Source organism: Marmota flaviventris, chromosome 5, assembly GCF_047511675.1.
Source record: "Marmota flaviventris isolate mMarFla1 chromosome 5, mMarFla1.hap1, whole genome shotgun sequence".
NCBI classification, from domain to species: domain Eukaryota; kingdom Metazoa; phylum Chordata; class Mammalia; order Rodentia; family Sciuridae; genus Marmota; species Marmota flaviventris.
In genome coordinates this window covers 101,978,980-101,997,555 of record NC_092502.1, presented here as the reverse complement: position 1 = coordinate 101,997,555, position 18,576 = coordinate 101,978,980, and the positions used below count along the sequence as shown (strand labels likewise).

At 40.2% G+C, this 18,576-nt stretch overlaps 1 protein-coding gene and 1 long non-coding RNA gene across 2 annotated transcripts in view; both read right to left on the bottom strand.

Moving 5' to 3' along the window:
• The window catches only part of Serinc5 (serine incorporator 5), a 104,576-nt gene that overhangs the window by 78,200 nt on the left and 7,800 nt on the right, over positions 1–18,576 (bottom strand). The window lies entirely within an intron of this gene.
• Positions 8,454–10,000, bottom strand: LOC139705702 (uncharacterized). The gene is made up of 2 exons (XR_011707512.1): positions 9,922–10,000; positions 8,454–8,770 (listed from the first exon to the last, which is right to left on the bottom strand). It is a non-coding gene; the product is annotated as an uncharacterized lncRNA (long non-coding RNA).

Sequence of the window (18,576 nt, the reverse complement as noted above, 5' to 3'; positions counted from 1 at the left end):
CTATAAAGTGCTTAGCACATGTGCCTGGCACATTAGTAAGTGTGCAACATTAGCCTGTATTAAATGCTCACTTCATTCAAAAAAGGTTACCCAGTTGCTCAGTGCCTGTGTTGCCTCATGCACAAAATAGAGATAATGGTTCCTACATCTCAGGATTATTAGCATTAAAAATGTTTTCAAACCACTTAGGATAACAACAACAACATCAACAACATTAGCTATCAATATTATTCTTGATGCCCTTGAAAGAGAAGCTCAAGAGCTTTATAAGCGGGTATCTGAACCTAGTGGCTTGGAAGCACTAACGTCTCATTTCCCCACACTGAACCTGTAGCTGAGCTTAGTCAGGGAGATTTAAGTGGTTGCCAGCTTTTTTCCAGCTGCTCAAGGAAACTCCCCAGGGACAAGGAACCCAAGGACTCTCTTCCTCATGGCAGCACAACGTTCCCTCCAGGAACCTGCAGCTGCCTCATTATCCAAACCTCAAATCTGACCAAAATCTGACTGGCTGGGCGAGTTGGTGCATGCCTATAATCCCAGAGGTTCAGAAGGCTGAGACAGGAGGATTGTGAGTTCAAAGCCAGCCTCAGCAAAAGCAAGACACTAAGCAACTCAGTGAGACCCTGTCTCTAAATAAAATACAAAATAGGGCTGGGGATGTGGCTCTCAGTGGTTGAGTGCCCCTGAGTTGAAACCCCGGTACCCCCCTCCCCAAAATCTGACCAAAACCTATTCCTCTCTGTATTACTATATGCCAACTAATGGACTGTCCTTTCCCAAGGGGATTTAAGGGCCATTTTAGAATTTCTTAAAACAACCATTCATTCATGCAGCACTCACTTCCAAGTGTTGCGACAGGAGCTAGGACACGTGGACAGTTTCTCCCAGTGTGGGATACTCACTATTATTATTACCTCCCCTGGGACAATAGGAAGCTTGGGCTCTAGGAGTAAGTTGCCCAAGACTCCTCAGGGGTGCAGACAGGACCCAAACCTGGTATAATTTCAAAGCCAGCCTTCTTCATTGCCTTACCAAACCAAATGTGCGAAGAAGAAAAGAGTAAGAACACTTCTTAAAAACCAATAGTTATTTTAAAAACAAAATCAAAATTCATTTTCCAATTAAACTATTGCTTAATAAATGAAAGCATTAAATAAAACCCCAGCTACTACTCCATATGGAAAGGAAGTGTACTTTAGTCCTGATGACTCAGGGGCAGTGTAACTGTGACTCATGGATGGCTCTAGTGACCACTGCCACAATATTTATGTGTTGTGACTTGTGTAAACAAAATCATCTCTCATGCCACCAACATACTGTTGTTGGTGGTTTAACAATTAATTCTCTAAATATTTAACATCATGCTCACACAGAGATGAGTCAATCATCTAAGAATGACAGGTCAATCAGTATGCAAAATGTAGTCTCCAACTAATGACTACCTGCCCCACTGGGTCTAAATCCCAGATGAATTTCTCTGAAGCACAATCGATTAGGAAACATTAACAAAACTGAGAACTCAAAAATAAACATTAACATTTACAGTCAATTAATTGTGCTAAGATAATTCAATGGGAAAGAGTAACTATTTCAATAAATGGTATGTCCTCACACCATACACAAAAATTCACTCAAGATGGATTAAAGACCTAAATGGAACAGCTAAATCTATCAAACTCTTCGGAGAAAACAAGACTTATCTTCATGAACTTTAGTTAAGCAAAAATTTTTAGACATCATGTGCACCACCCCCCCCCCAAAAAAAAGTACACTACATACAGTTCATCAAAATTAGAAACTTTTGTAATATGACTGATACTATCCAAAAAGTGAAGAGAGTTCACAGAATGAAAGAAAATGTTTTCAAGTCACCTTTCTTATAAGCGATATTTCTGGAATCCAAAATATACAGAACCCTTAAAATTCAATAATGAAAAGACAACCCAATTTAGAAACGTGCAATGAATCCAAATAGACATTTCTCCAAAGAAGAAGTACAAATGGCCAAGCTCATGAAAGACCATCAGTCATTAGGAAAGAGCAAATGAAAACTAAAATGAGGTACAACTCACACTCACTAGAATGGCTATTTTAAAATGGGGTGGGGGTGGGGGGCAATAAGTGTTGGTGAGAATGTAGAGAAATTAGAACCCTCAGTGGCCTCTTCAGAAAACACTTTGCTGGTTCCCCAGGGGTTAATAGTTGTAAGAATCAGCAATTCCACTCCCAAGTATACACCCAGAGAAATAAAAACAGATCCACAAAAACCTATACACAAATCTTGATAGCAGCATTATCTTAAACTGCCAAAAGATGGAAAAAACTCAAATGATCATCATCTGATAAATGGTTAGTAAAACATGGCATAATTTACAGAAAGGAATGGAGAACTGAAAAATGCCACCATAGATGAACCTTGAAAATCTGCTAAGTGAACGAAGATGGTTATAAAAGGCCACATGTTTATTATACAGTTCACATTACAAGCAGCATCCAGAATAGGGACAGCAAGTAGATTAATAATTGCCAGGGCTTTGGGTGAGTTTGGAGGGAAATGGGGAGAGACTGCTAATGGGCATAGAGGCAATAAAAATTGATTGTGGTGACAGGTGGAGAACTTTGTAAATACAATAAAAATCATTGAATTTTTGTACACTTAAATTAGACGGGCTGTATGGTGAGAAGCTATTTTTTAAATGTTTATGAAGATTTCGAATTAAAATCTAATATAAAATAGTTCTTTTAGGATAAATAATGAAGTATATTTTAAAACTCTCAAATAATATTTTTAGGCTATTTGAACATTTGGGCTCGAATGAGCAATAAAAGCTTGGGCATTTCTTCAATTCCACTTTAAGAATAAAAATAAAACAGGTTTTTTTGAATACCTGTTAATTAAAACAGGAATAAAGTGTCCCCAAAGGCAAATTCCCAGCACTTTAGGAGCTGAAATTGCCTCATGTGCTTCATAAGTTATTAGTCTCCTGTAAAATGCTTTGTAAAGTTTACATAAAGCATTTTATGGATCTTTCAACGTTTAGTTTTCTTAAGAGAGTGCACACTTTGAAATGGCTTGGTGTTAGCACCAGAGTTCCCATATCTCTACAATTTTCTTGTCTTCTACCAAAGCGGCCCTTTGAATAATACTCCGCAATAATGCACAGCCAGCTGGGGCACTCCCACAGAGTCTGAGTTGACAGTTTAACTATCGTCTCAGACACCCCCCACCTCCCCTGCTTTTATGGGTGGCACACTCCTTTTCTCTACTTCTATTCACTTCAGTACTTTAGTTAAGAAAAATCCCCATTTACATATGTAAATTGTGGACATGTGGATAAAAATAAATTATGCCACAGAGTCATACCAGATGTGCATCAACTTAGTTTCCCTTCTAATGCAAAAATGGGTTAAATCTGTTATCACCAAGCCCACTTCCTATATACATTTATACACAACAACCTCCCTTCCTCCTTCAATAATATCAAAATGAAAACAATGCTAGAAAATGCAATTATTGGGCTGGGGATATAGCTCAGTGGGTAGAGTGCTTGCCTCACATGCACAAGGCTCTGGGTTCAATCCCTAGTACCACACACACACACACACACAAAAAAAAAAAAAAATGCAGTTATTAACATGGAATTTCATACATTTAGATTTGCAAAAATAAGCTTTAAAAATTTAAAGCTTAGAAACCAACACACGCTCATGATAAATTCCAAATAGCACAGCAAGCCATCAAATGAAAAACAAATGCGCCAACATTATCCAGTACCCTCCAATCTCCTTCTTACTCTACTACAATAACCACTGTGTATTTAAAAACTCTGAGAAAACTTTATACGTACACAAATATCTACATATATAAAGACTTAAGTGTCTACCCATACACATGGATTCAAAATACACATTATCTTTAACTCCCCTTTTTTAACACTACTACTTCACAACATCCTAGCTGTCTCCTCCTCTCTGCATACACAAATTTACCTCAATTCTCTCTTTTTTTAAATTGTGAAAAAAAACACACAAAACCTACAATCTTAGTCATATTTAAATTTTGTGTGCATGTGTATATATGTGTGTGTTCAGTACTAAGGGATTTAAATCAGGGGTGCTCAAACACTGAGCTATATCCTCAGACCTTTTATTTTTATTTTGAGACAGGGTCTCACCAAGTTAAGACTGGCCTTAAACTTGTAATCCTCCTGCCTCAGCCCCCCTAGACGCTGGGATTACAGGTTCAGGGCCTCAGTTTAGTTTCTAAAAGAAACAGAAGTAGAGATGTAAGAACATGGACATATTTAATTATAATTCAAAGAGATTATGTCGATTTAAGTTTTTCTCCAAAGGTGAACAAATATCAACCCACAAAAGTGAGTTTTTAAGGGTTGAAGGTGTAGTTTGTGTAAGCTGAGTCATCATGAGGCAGTATCATAAAAAAAAAAAGAGTTTTTCTATCATCTTGTCAATTCCAGATATTAATATTTTTTAACTTTACCAATGTGATTAGTAAAAAATATCTTGTTTTGAATTATATTTATTTAATTATGAATAAGTCTAAGCATTTATTTTTATATCTGTTGGCCATTTGTATTTTTTCCTACATTGGTCTTTGTCCATCTTTCTGCTTACCTTTTCTATTAATTTATAAGTGTACTTGGTATAAATTTTAAAAAGCAGACTTCTGAGCTGGGCGTGGTGGCCCACGCCTGTAATCCCAGCAGCTCAGAAGACTGAGGCAGGATGATCACAAGTTCAAAGCCAGCCTCAGCAAAAGCAAAGCACTAGGCAACTAAGTGAGACCCTGTCTCATAAAATACAAAATAAGGCTGGAGATGTGGCTCAGTGATTGAGTGCCCCTGAGTTCAATCCCCAGTACCAAAAAAATCTGTATTGAGTCAGCCAGTGTTCCAAGTACAAAATCCTATGAAGGGAATACTAATGGTAAACCATTTTACAGATGCAGAAACTAAAGGACAGAGAGATTAAGTAACTGATCCACTTACACTGCTGGTATGTGGCAAAGAATACCTGAGCTCAGGCTGCCTTTTATCAGAACTGGCTCTTTTGTGGGGAAGGGAGTCCTGGGGAGTGAATCTGGGCTCTTGCTCTCTCTAGGCAAGAGCTCTACCACTGAACTACATCCCCAGTTCTTTTTATTTTATTTAAGATAGGGTCTAGGCTGGCTTCGAACTTGCAATCCTCCTGCCTTGGTATCCCAAATAGCTGTCATTATTATGGGGAGATGCCTCAGAGGGCACTCTAAGTCTGAATTTCAAATCAAAAGAGAGATTTATTTACCTAGCCAGGGACTGTCACCCACCGCAGAGACTCAAGCTCTGTGGGAGGACAACAGCTTCCTGGTCCATCCAAAGAGAATATAAGCACAAAAAACACAACTCAGTGACTTGCTTATCGTCATGTAAGCTAGTCAATCATAGAAATTAAAACATTGATAAGTGGGACCTATGGGCTCTAGACAGGACTGGAATTTTCCAGTCATCAAGCAAGTGATAAACAGAAGCTAAAATAGCATTAGCTTTGCAGTTCAGTTGACCACAGTCCTGGGTTCAAGCAGGTGCTAAACAGTTACATCCTGAACTTGGGTGGGGGTCGGTGGGGCAAGAATCTACTTCAAAGTCATGTAGAGGGCATTCACATCCAGGACCTAGCTCACCACGACCACCGCTGCATCCTTAGTGGGGTACAATTTGTGGGGTACAAAGTACAGAAAAACAATTTTTTTAAATAAGAAAATAGCTTTCATTTCAGTTTCTCAGAAACAGCTCTTGTAACATTGTTTTATAGAAGGCAGCAAAATGGAGTCTTAGTCCTGTATATGACAGTTCTTGCTTTATAACTGTCTTATTTCACTTATCAAAATCTTATATCTATAATCAATAATAATCTATAACCTATAACTTACACTCTTATTGATTGTATTTATCAGTTCACACCACAACAGCATTATAGGTATGTACCACTCTGCCTGTCTCAGAACTGGTTCTTAACTATTTAGCCACATTGCCTCTACACTATCTGATCAAAAAGCTTTAAAGATGCACACCAAAAATGTTTAAGTGAATTCTCTTGCTTTTTAAAGCATGTTTTTCTCTTTCCAAGTCAAACATAACTTTATCAAGCTTAGTTTAAAAAAAAAAATGTGATTCTTCTGGGCAATGTGTGAAGTAAACTCTCTCTAAAGTACAACTTTATATCCTTATGTTAGAGATATAAAGGATATTCTTAAGTGTGTATGTTATGTATGTATGTCAAGGTGGTGCTATGATTAGAAGAATTTATCTTGTCCCCAGCCCCCAATTTAACGTCTGCAGCTCTGGACAACCAGAAGCAGCGTTGGTCTGTTTTCCAGGAGTTCAAAGCTATATGAAGAAATCAACAACCTCATCACATTCTCAGAAGTCTGGTAGGTCCCTGATTATAAAAATGGGGGCAGTGTTTTTGCAAAGACTGATAAGTGCTTCTGGCATCTGGGGGTCAGCAAATATTTCAAACATTAGCTGTCCTTTTTTAGGTCCTTCATAAGGAAGAACCTCTCTACCCAAAACACCAGCAGCACTGCCACTGGGAAACTCCAGCTGATGCGATTGCTCCCCAGTGCTGCAGCTCACTGACAGATTCATAACTTTTTCATTACTCTGTCCTACTTATAACCTAAATAACTTTTTTGATCAGGAGCTCTAGACTTTGTTTATAGTAGCTAATTTTTATTACTCCCCAAGTCTTACAAAAGTCAGGCAAGGAGAATGGAAAGATAATGCTGAGTAGAAGGGGAGGGTTCTTTCTAATAATTAGGAAATACCCTTCAACCATGCATAAGGAAGGGCAAATGGAATGAGCATCATGGTTCTTTTCAAACACTTAAGTCCTGCTTTCTATCTGCCATACCACTGCAGGGGAAAAAAACATCAGAGACAGCTCCACTGGACCTCTAGCTTCCAAGAAATGGCAATTCTGGAGCAGCTGCATCCCTCCCCTCCCCCCATCATAAGGAAATAATTTACTGCTTCATGCTTTTCAAAGCCTCCAGCCAGAAGCCACTGCTGGGCAGAGCGATTTGCATAAGGCGCCTCATTGGTTAACCAGCTGGGTCTAAATGGCCTAATACTCCTTACTCAGCAACCTGCAACTGGCACAAACTACATCGCTGGATAAGAAACTGTGTTCTTAAAACTGCTTTCTGTAAAATCCTATGATCTGCAGAGTAGAATTTTCTGGGGGGCGGAAACTGAATAATTGCTTAGGAGCTTAAGAGAAAGGAAAAGACCAAAAAAATAATAAACGGATTGTATTACAATAAAATACAATGTAAAAAACAATTTGAGATTCAAACCACAAGACTTTAAAATCCATAGCTTGAGAGCTCTTTGTTGGATTGCTCCGCAAAGTCAGCAGATATGGTCGGAAAAAGCCCACTATCCACCCACTCACTTTCAATATGTACTGTCAACTGTGTACTGGGCACTGGGGCACTGCAAAATTCAGGAAAACTGAGTGACAGTCCTTGCTGTGCACTGGTAAGCTGTGTGGCCTTGAACAAGGTCCTTTGCTCTGGGTACATGTTTCTTCCTCAATACTGTAAGAAGAGTGAACATGATTCTCCATTAAGGATTCTCCAAGCTGAAGAGGACTGAGTGACTTTCCAGATTCCCAGTACCCCTTGGACATTCCACAGCCATCTAAGAATGGTAAATCAGGGCCCTAAGCACTGGGAAAATCTCCCCTCAGAAACCTCCTCAGTAGCAGCGAGACTTTGTCTTCCTACAACCAAACTCAATGAGTGTGCTAAAAGTTCTAATATTTTAGCTTCCGAGTGAAATTTCTCTTGCCCTGGGGCATAATTCCCTTTTGTTATCATGTCCCAATTTTCTGTTCATGATTTGGGTGGACACTAGGGACTCTCAGAACCAGAAGCAGGAATGCAATCCAAATGTAGTTTTCTAGGACCTAGGAGCCAGAGATGAGGCCTGCCTTCCATGCCACCCCTTTTAACTCAACTGTAGAAAAATTACTGTGTCCCTCTCCAGGATATGAGCAACTCATTTCAGCCTTAAAGGGCTAGCAGGAAGAGGAATTAAACCCTAAGAATAAAGTAGAGCTGCCCCAGAACACAAGAATTTCCCTCTCTGGAGTTGTTTGCTTATTACAATACAAGAAAGCAGAGCACAATTGGGTCAGAAGAGCAGAAGAGCCTTCCAGCACCAACTTTCCGGGATCAGGTCCAAAGGGAGTCAGCTGGGCCAGCTCCAAACCTGACACAGTGAACTAAAGCGTGGCTTGGTCAGTCTTCCAGAAGGAAGTCTGCAAGTCCAAGACTTCTAAGCTTTTCATCCTACAGTTGCTTTGAAAATAGACACTTGTTCCAACAGGAATTGATACGGAAAGCTCTATCTTTGTCCCTGACGCCGATCCAATAACAAGGACAAGGCTTTCAGAAAAAGGAAAAAGAAGTTTTATTGTTTTGCTAGTAAAGGAGAAAGACAGGGAACTCCTGTCCCAGAGGCTGTGATTCTAACTGACAGGGGGGACGGAGGGTTTTTGAAGAGGGGATACAAAGGCGACACCCCAGCTGTGCCATCAAGACTCATAATTCATTTGTAGCCTTGAAAGACAGCCATTTCTTAGATCCGCAGGTGCCAGCCCTGAAGTCTGGACTCTTTCGTTCCTGTGGTCAGTGAGCCGGAGGGCAGATAACTCAGGGCAGATAATCTGGCCCAGGGTGGGAGGAAGGTTAATCTTGCTTTCCCTGTGGTTAGGGAAGGGGAGAGGGATAAGGAGGAGGGGAAAACGTGTCAGTTAAACATGTTTTTAAAGAGCGTCACAGGCAGAGCAGCAAGGCTCATATTCAAAGCATGAGTGGACCCCTGTTACAAACTGACACGTTAGGGAACAATCTGAGCATAACAGGAAGTCCAGTTTTGTCTGTGAGAAACACTGTGTGAAAGCAGAAGGCTACCCAGCTGAATTGGGCTGCATAGTAATGCACAAATGCACACAAGTTAACAAGTGCATTCAGAGTCACACCAAAATACCACTGGGGGTACAGCATTCAGAGTCACACCAAAATACCACTGGAGGTACGGCCTGCGTCCTTTCAGATACCCCTCCTCCCACCACTTCACAACTTGACAGCTGTAACTTCCACTACCAACTTTCACAAATATACTTCAAGTCTTTTTTCAAAGTAAAGGGACAAATTTATCATAGTAGTTATGAATTTTTAACTATTTAACATTTGTAAAACTGTAATACCATTTTTACCATGCTCTTTTTCTTTTTTTTTTTTAATGTGCTACTAATAAAGAAGATGAATGCTATGCCCCTAACTAAATTTTTTCCCATAAGACCTGTGGGTTTTGTTGTGCAATTTTTCACAATGTGGTAATTTTTAGCATGCACATGTCATGTTATGTTATATAGCAAGACTATTTCCAGGGCTCTAACCTAGAGTAAAAGGCACAATGTACAACACTTTTGCTTTTCTGATACTGGGGGTCGAACCCAGTGATATTCTACCACTGAGCCACATGTCCAGCCTTTTTTATTACTTTAAGAGAGGGTCTCACTAAGTCTCTGAGGGCCTCACTAAGTTGCTGAGACTAGCCTTAAACCTGTGACTCTGCTGCCTTGGCCTCCTGAGTCACTGGGGTTACAGGCGTGTTCCACCATGCCCAGCACTTTTGGAGAATTCTTATATGTGAAAATATTCAGTGTTATGTGAAATTGTTAGGATATAAATGAGAACATACAGTATGTTCCAGTTTATTTTAACACTACAATGAAATACAAGAAAGTGTAAGAGGGTTTATTCTCTCTGGGATTACAAGTGATATTTTCTCCTCTGTAGTTTTATTTCCCAAAAGTACAGTGCCATGTACTAGAGTTTATTATACTCACTGTTCATAGCTGGCACTCAATTCGCTCTATCATCTCACATGCCTCCATGCCTGCCTTCTCCAGGGTATCCCCCAGTACTCAAGAATCTGGAAAGTTAAACCATATTTCCAGACTTTGCTGTTACGGTACTGACAATTAGCAGCTTTCATTATATTTGGAAGGTGACAAGGGGGTTCAAGTCACTCTCCTGCTGTGGCTTCTCCTGCCAGGCAAGGTCCCGAGGTTACCAGAGACCTAGATAGTTAATAGGGGACCTGACTGATTTCAAAGAGTTACAACAAATTAGGTCTAGCCACTCGCCTCAGAAATCACACAGAAAAAATAATGGTGAAAGACAGGAAAGGAATTTAATCAATACAACTATACTGGAAAGACAAGAGGGATCAAGAGCTCCAACCCTCTAGGGGTACTGACAACATGAGCTTTAGGTTTGAATCAAAGAAGATCTGGGGTGGGGACTAGAGGTATGCACAGCAGAAGTCTGGGTCAAACTGTGGTCTGGCTGATCATTATCTGTTCTGGTCACAGAACAGTTTTTTTTTGTGTCTAGAAAGTTGATTCTGCTCAAGGGCACTCTCTATTGCTTCCAGGATGTGTATCTATCTGACCTGGGGCAATTCGGTTCTCCTGAGATGACTGCTCCTGCTTATGGAGACCTGCTAACTAAGGGATGATCTGCCTTCAGAGTTCCACTGTTTCTGGGAGGTATGACGCAATGACTGAAGATTTATAGGCACAACTTGGGGAGTTCTGGAACAGGCTTATATAAAAGCTGCCAGTTGAATGACCCTGCAAATCTTGAAAATAACTTTTTAGTTATCTTAACTTGGAACCTTCAGTCTTGAAGGAATACAAGAAAGTTTAGGTCAATTTAGGACTAATAAACCTGTCATTACAAGTTTTTAGACATATTCCATAAGTGATTAGCATGCCTACATGCAGAGTTGAGCAGGAATCTGACCCAAAGTTTAATGTAATAAAGGAGACAGATACAGAAGGCAAAAATGTTTTTAGTTACCTATTGGCATTTGCAGGCTTTAGTGAAGAGTCAGCACTTTTAGCAAATGTAACATCTAGGTCCCTGTTGTATTGGAAAAGGAAAGGCAATTGCAGCAACCAGACTTGGAGCTCCTGTGTCAAGCCACCAGCAGTGGACGACAAGGTGGTAGGGCAGCATTAGCCCCTGACCTCTGGGATCACTGTGTTTTTAAATTCAAGAGCTCCCCAATGGTCCTCCAGTACTAGGGATTGAACCCAGGGAGTCACAAATAATAGGCAAGCATTCTACCACAGAACTACATCCCCAACCATTTTTATTTTATTTTGAGACAGTCTTGCTGAGTTGCCCAGGCTGGCCTTGAACTTGCAATCCTCCTGCCTCAGCCTCCTGAGTAGCTGGGATTACAAGCATATGCCACCATGCCTAGCAGCACCCCCCACCCCCACCCCCCCGCCAGGATCCTTGTTCTTCTAGTTCTGCCAATTATTGTTAAACATCTAATTTCTTCCACTAAATCCTCTTCTGCTTAGAATACTTAGAGTGGTCTCAGCTTCCTGCACTGAACCCTGTCACAACGACACCACCACTTCACAGGTCTATAATGCCTTGATCCTGCCAATAATCCTATGAGGAAAGCAAGACAGGAATTCCCCCCATTTGACAAGCAAGGAAACCAAAGCACAGAAAGCTTAAGAACTAGGAACAGCCATGATCCCCCCAATACTGGAGAGGTTCAAAAAGATACACAGAGGAGGGGCATTAAAAGAACATATAAACTTCAGGTGGTGAATACTGTAAAGGTCTCTTATCTCTCAGATTCCATAATCTGCTTCAAAAATCAGTAGGCAGGCAGCAAAACCTGGATCTCTTCAAAACTCAACTTACCTCGCCAGAATTTTCCAAAAAATAGAATCCCAGTTAATAATAATCCACAAATTTAGGGGCGGGAGAGAGGAGGAGAGGAAGGATTGGTCAACAAGTAATGACTTACATTATCAGACAGGAGGTCTAAGGTCCCGTGTTTTATTGCACAGTGCAGTGATTATAATTAACATTAACATATATTACAAAATGGAAGAATTCTGAATGTTCTCACCACAGAGAAATGATCATTTGAGGTGGTGGCTATGCTAATTACCTTGATTTGATCATTACACAATGTATGCACATATGGAACAACACAAGGTCCCCACACATATGCACAATTATTATGCATCAATTAAAAACAGAAACAAAAGATTCAGCAAAATTTAACAGAAAAAAGGCAGGAGTATTGAAGAAAAAAGAAGAATCAAGAGGATGGAGGGGCTACCTGTGGACTAAATTTTAGCAGGGTAAGATTTTACAAGGTCACTTAAGGAGTAAAAGATAGGGTGTTGCTAAGTTGCCCAGACTGATCTTGAACTCCCAGACTCAAGTGATCATCCCGATGATTCTGCTTCGCTGGTGCTAGGACTGCAGGTGGTGCCAGTACTGAAGAGCCATTAAACTTCAGCATCCTGCAGTCTGGGGGCAGAAGTGTTCAGGCCACTTTTCTATCACCCTTCAAGGACAGGCTCAAATCTCCTAAGACTCCTAACCTGCTCCTCCTTTTATCTTTTTATAAATTTTTTTAAATTTTTTGTTGTTGTTATTGTAGTAGGTGGACACAGTACCTTTATTTTACCTTTATTTTATTTATATGTGGTGCTGAGAATTGAACCCAGTGCCTCACATGTGCCAGGCAAGCGCTCTGCCACTGAGCCACAGCCACAGCCCTACTCCTTTTATCTTAAAAAATAATAATCTCTCTTCCCTGACTCAAGTTCCTCATCTCTCCAGTACCCAACTTAGCACTCTTACCTTCCAAGCCCACAAAAAAGAGGCTGCCAAAAGGCCTGGCACCGATTGATCTTTCTCTCTCTTGACTTTTGGATGTCACAGAACCAAGCCAGCAGCTCCAGCACCCACACTCAATCTCCAACTCTTTCCTCTCCAGGAAAACTCTACCCTCACTTAGATTTTCTTTTTTTCCTCATTCACTACGGGAAATGTCTACTTTTTAAATGAAGGTGTCTCTCAAGGTTCTATGTTCATGTTTTCTTCTTATTCTAGCATTGTTTTCTTGAGGCAAGAAGGTTCCTTTGAGAAGCTGAGAAATAGCATGGAAAAGTGTCCAGAATACCCAAAGACACCCCTGGGTGTAACTGCAAGGCTCTGTGAAATCTATAGAGCCCGTTCTTGGGAACCTACTCTCTACATGCTTATCTACTCCCAAAGGAGGTGTCCAAGCTAAGGACCCCCAGGCTCCTCCCCTTTCCTAAGAGGCAAAAATGCAAAGCTGGGGTGCACAAACCCTCCATCTGATTATAAAGAAATTCTGCTTAAGGGGTCATCTTATACTGCTGAGAAACCCAGCATTAATTCATAAGTTGCTCCAGAGCATAAAAGTGGACCTAGTTACAGCCTTTGAATTATATTATTCTGGTTACCCAATAAATATTTATCAGTTGACATACTGCTTTGGGGATTTTGTTAGCTTTAAAACAAAACAACAGCAAGGGCTGGGGTTGTGGCTCAGTGGTAGAGCACTTCCCTAGTATGTGTGAGACACTGGGTTTGATTCTCACCACCACACTTAAATAAATAAATAAAATAAAGGTCCATCAACAACTAAAAAATATATACCTTAAAAAAAAACAGCAAATGAAATAGGCAATTATGTCCTAAACCCTTAAGATAACATCAGTAAAGCTGAAGAAAGCTCATAGATATTAGGCTCTTCTTATGGAGACCAGTTTCATCACTATGGTTACAAAATACTGCCATTGTTTCCCAGAACACCCCTGGACATCAATGAGCATGAAGTCAGGAACAAAAGACTGAATTCCTCCCCAGTTTTGGTGAACCATGCTCACCAAGGATCAGAGCATTAGGAGATTACTGGGATACAATGCAAGAACAAAAAAACTGCCAAAGAAATTCCACTAAGACCTCATGAACTGTGTTTCAAAATGTAATTAGCCAGTTTATAAAAATGGTAAGTAAACAAACATAAGCCTGATTTTCCAACTCTTTGTAAAAAGCTTTAAGGAGTTGTGTATGGGTTTTTTTCCTACTTTTGTTTTGACTAGACAGTTTTCATGAGAAGAAAAAATGCTGCCTAATCCCTACATACTGTAACATTAGTTCAAACCCACAAGGTGTTTCAAAACTTCGTCTGTGATAAAAACCAATCTAAGTTTTTCCATAACAGCTGCTTTCCTGAAACATCAGCAACTTTAATCTCATAAGGCAAACTACAGAATAAAAGCCAAAAGTAAAACCCTATTTCCTTTAAAATCCAAACAGATGTTTTATATAATCAGACCAATCCACTATTAGAATGTCTTACACACACTACCCTAACTCCCAGGTTGTTTTAAAATCATCTAAAACATCGTTCATATACATGCCAGAAAATATAGGAAATGTTTTTAAATACATTTTAAATAGGGCTGCAGAGGTTCACTTTGGACTACTTGAGAAACCTAATATTTTGGTACGATCACAGTGGTTTACATCAGTAACTCAATCACTCCTGCTCTCAGCACCCAATTGTAACCCAAATTCAACTGACAACAGCAGTATGTAATGAAAATTCACTAGCAAGGCTGCTTGACTGTGAACATAAGAGGACACATGATCTTTAGCTGTTAAACAGGTGTTCCCACCTTTCACAAATACTGAAAACAGCTGGGGTCATACCTCAGTGGTAGAGCACTTGCCTAGCATATGTGGGCACGGGCACTGGGTTCGATTCTCAGCACCACATAAAAATAAATAAAATAAAGGTCTATTGATAACTAAAAACATATTTTTTTAAAAAATACTGAAAACAGCAAACAGCTTGGTCAAGGAATAAAAAAGGAATTGCAACCAATGCCTAATTCTGCAGAAATACGGTCTTAGATGAGGATTTCCTTTTTTTTTTTTTTTTTTTAACATTTTTTAGTTGATGATGGACCTTTATTTTATTTATTTATATGTGGTGCTGAGAATCATGCCTCACACTTGCCAGGCAAGTGCTCTACCACTGAGCCACAATCCCAGCAGGGCCCCGCCCCCCTTCCTTTTTAAGGTCAAATTATCATAGAAAAGCCGGCCAAGTGCTGCCACAATCACTGCTCTACCTGTTAGCAGGTGACATCTTGCCCAGGGGGGAAAGAATCTGGGCCATAATGCTCACTGCTCCAGAAATATGTGGACTCAAATTGGTATGAAAAGAGGTTTGTTGTTTTTTTCTTTTTCTTTTCTTTTTTTTTTTTTTTTCTTTTGGTAGTTGTAGATGGACAACATGCCTTTATTTTATTTGCTTATTTTTGTATGTGGTGCTAAGGATTGAACCCAGTGCCTCACTCATGCTAGGCAAGTGCTCTGCCACCCAGCTACAGCCCCAGTCCTGAAAAGAGGTTTTAACCAGACACAGTGGCACACACCTGTTGGAGGCTGAGGTGGAAGGATCACCATTCAAAGCCAGAGTCAGCAATTGTACTTCAAAAATAAAAAGGGCTGGGGATGTGGTTCAGTGGTTAAGTGCCCTTGGGTTCAATGCCTAATACCAAAAAAAAAAAAAAAAGTTTTATTTAAATCCAGCTTCATTGTTTCAAAAGTTCCATCTCTGAAAAGCTCCAGGGTGAGGAAAGTTTTTCAGAAGGGAAGGCATGTATTCGGACAAAAGCCTGGAGTTTCACAGGTTCAGCCCCCTTCAGTCCTTGGCTGAAAAGAGTTGGCTGAAAAAGAGTCTCACGGGTCCCTGGAGCCTCCTTATCAAAAGAAGCTAGGGCATACAGGGACCAGCATCTGTATCTCCCTTTTAGAAAAACATGTTATCTTTTTAACTCAAAAGAAAAGATATTACAGAGTGCTGTCTTAAGAACTCATAACACAAAAGAGAGGATGTTAGAGATGGAGAAATAGAGAAACAGTTGGAAGTGGGGGGGGGGGGCTGTCTCCACTCTCAGCATGAGGAAGCCATTCCCAATTTCAGAAGGGGGAGGGGCAAATTCAGACCTTCTCTGAGGGTCCTAAATGTTGATAACATTAAAACTCCTGGGAAACTGAGAAATAAACCTTCCAGTTTCATAGGCCACTCCCAGTCATTCAGTATCTGTGGGAAATCTACTGCCTGTATTTATACAGAAAGGCGGTGGGAAGCCAGCAATAGGGCAAGGGTGTTACCTTTTATCTCTTCAGCACAGGATGAGTCAGAGGCTGCCTTCCATTCCCTACAGACTCTCAATCCTCCACGCAGTCCTCACACTCATCTACAGCAGCCCAGAGCTATTTGTCAGCAGGCCCAGGTCAGCTATCAGACAGCCCAAGAAAATAATTCTGAAGAAACAACCTTCCCACCAGCTCTTCCCACCCCCACACCCCCACCCGCAACCCGCAACCCGCACATCCCACACTTGATGCTGTTGAGGGAAGGGGCAGAGGCTTATCTTTCCAAGACCCTAAACTTGACTACAGCACACAAGCCACCCTTCCAGAATCAGCTCACGGTGAGCCACATGAGCCAGAGTTCAACATGAGCGGGATCACCACCTGTGTCAGTAAGTAAAGCATGTGTGTGGGTATTTTACCTGTGTTTTATAAAAATGAATAAAAAAATAAGTGTCCCATAGTAATGATAAAAATCAATTCAAACTTAATGCATCTGAAACAAAGAGGAGCACCATCAAGCAGGAAAAAAATCAGAAAAACAGCAATTCAAATACCACTGGACAGATGGTAACTGTGGACACAGCTGTAAAGAAAAAGATCAAAGTTGAAGAAAAAGTTGAAAATGACTGAAATATATTATAAATGACATTTAAAGGGGTATGATTAGACATTTTCACAGTATTTTAGCGTTTGGGGAATAGAAACACTCAAACCTATTAACACATTAACCCATTAACTGAATTACAAACATTCAACTTTAAAACCTCCAGAGAAATCTGGTTTGAAGGTACCACTATTTACATCCGCATGTAAACCCAAAAAGCATTAATGGCTGCAAATTAGTGGCTGGAGCATGTTAAAAACTTTTGTGGTTAAAAAAAACTTCTGCGGTCACCCTGATAATTCAAAGAGTGGGATCAAATACAGCACCTACAATATAATCCCAATTTTGCAAAGTAAAATCACATATATTAAATTTAAGTGACTGAATATAAAACATCAAAATGTGGTTCTCTCTGTAGTAATAATATGTGGTTTTCCCTGTTTCACAAATACCCCACATTGTTCATAAAAGCATCAGTGATGGAAAGAATGAATTTCTATGCCTGGATCTCTTCCAAGGATAGAAGCAACATGTGACAGGAGGACCTAACATTTCCAATCACTATCAACAAGAGCAGTAGGAAACAAGAGTTCTGTAGCCAAAAGCCCTCAACAGGGGTCCTGCTAAACAGTCAGTAAATACAGACTCAGCCCAGGAGAAAAGATCCAACATACCCCTGCAAATCACAGGACACACTTCCAATGCATCCCATGACCAAACCAGGTGGTGTGGACAGGTCTAGGTGCAAGGACTCTTAAGAGAAAGCTCATTACTGGCGTTAGAAATACTGAGGTGCTGCAAGAAATAAAATATGGGCTTGGAAGTGGGTGGGCAAGGCAAAAACTGTACTTCTACAGAAGGGAGTGCCCCCAGAAGGAATCTGGTGTGCAAGCATACCTGGGGAGGCAGTTTGCCTGCTTTTTTCCCTAATGAAGTTCTACCCCTTGTTCTGATAGGAAGAGTACTTAAAAAATAAAAAGGGCTGGGGATGTGGTTCAGTGGTTAAGTACCCTTGGGTTCAATACCTAATACAAAAAAAAAAAAAAAAGTTTTATTTAAATCCAGCTTCAAAGGAAGATCAAAGACACTTCATTGTTCAAAAGTTCTACAGATTAGCTAATTTAAAATTGGGGAGGGCTACAGTTGTGACTGGATGCATGTCAGGAAATTTTTATATGACTATATTCTGACCACATGGTTTCCTAACTTAAAATAGTTCCATTATACAAGGTGAAATTTAAATAATAGTAAACATATTTTTGTGTTACATTACAGGTTTAACTTTGATAGAAAACATTAATATTATATTGGGGAAATATTTCTTGAACTGGGCTTGAAAACAGAGATTGAGGTTTTACTAGACAAGACGAAAGGACATTTCAAGGGTATCATTGTTATTATGTGGTGTTAATTTACTTTCTTTCTTTTTTTTTTGTACAGCGGATTGAACCCTAGGGTGCTTCACCACTGAGCGAACCCTCAACCCTTTCTATTCTTTGTATTTTGAGACAGGGTCTCACAAAGTCACTGAGAGTCTTGCTAAGTTGCTGAGGCTGGCCTTACCCTTGCCATCCTCCTGCCTCAGTCTCCTGAGTCACTGGGATTATAGGCATGCACCATCATGCCCAAAGTAATTTACTTTTTAAATAAGTCTTCATGGACTTGCATATGAGTTTTAGGCTACAATCTGAATGTACTCAATCACTTGCTCTGAGAGGGGATATCCACTCTACTAATATCTCATTGAAAGGTGATGCTCTAAACGAGTCTTTGCATGGGATTCAGTTGCCTCCAACTCAGATGATGCCAGAGGTTTTGTGAATTGGCATAGGTGAGAAATGATAAGGATTGCAAGAACTCTCTATGC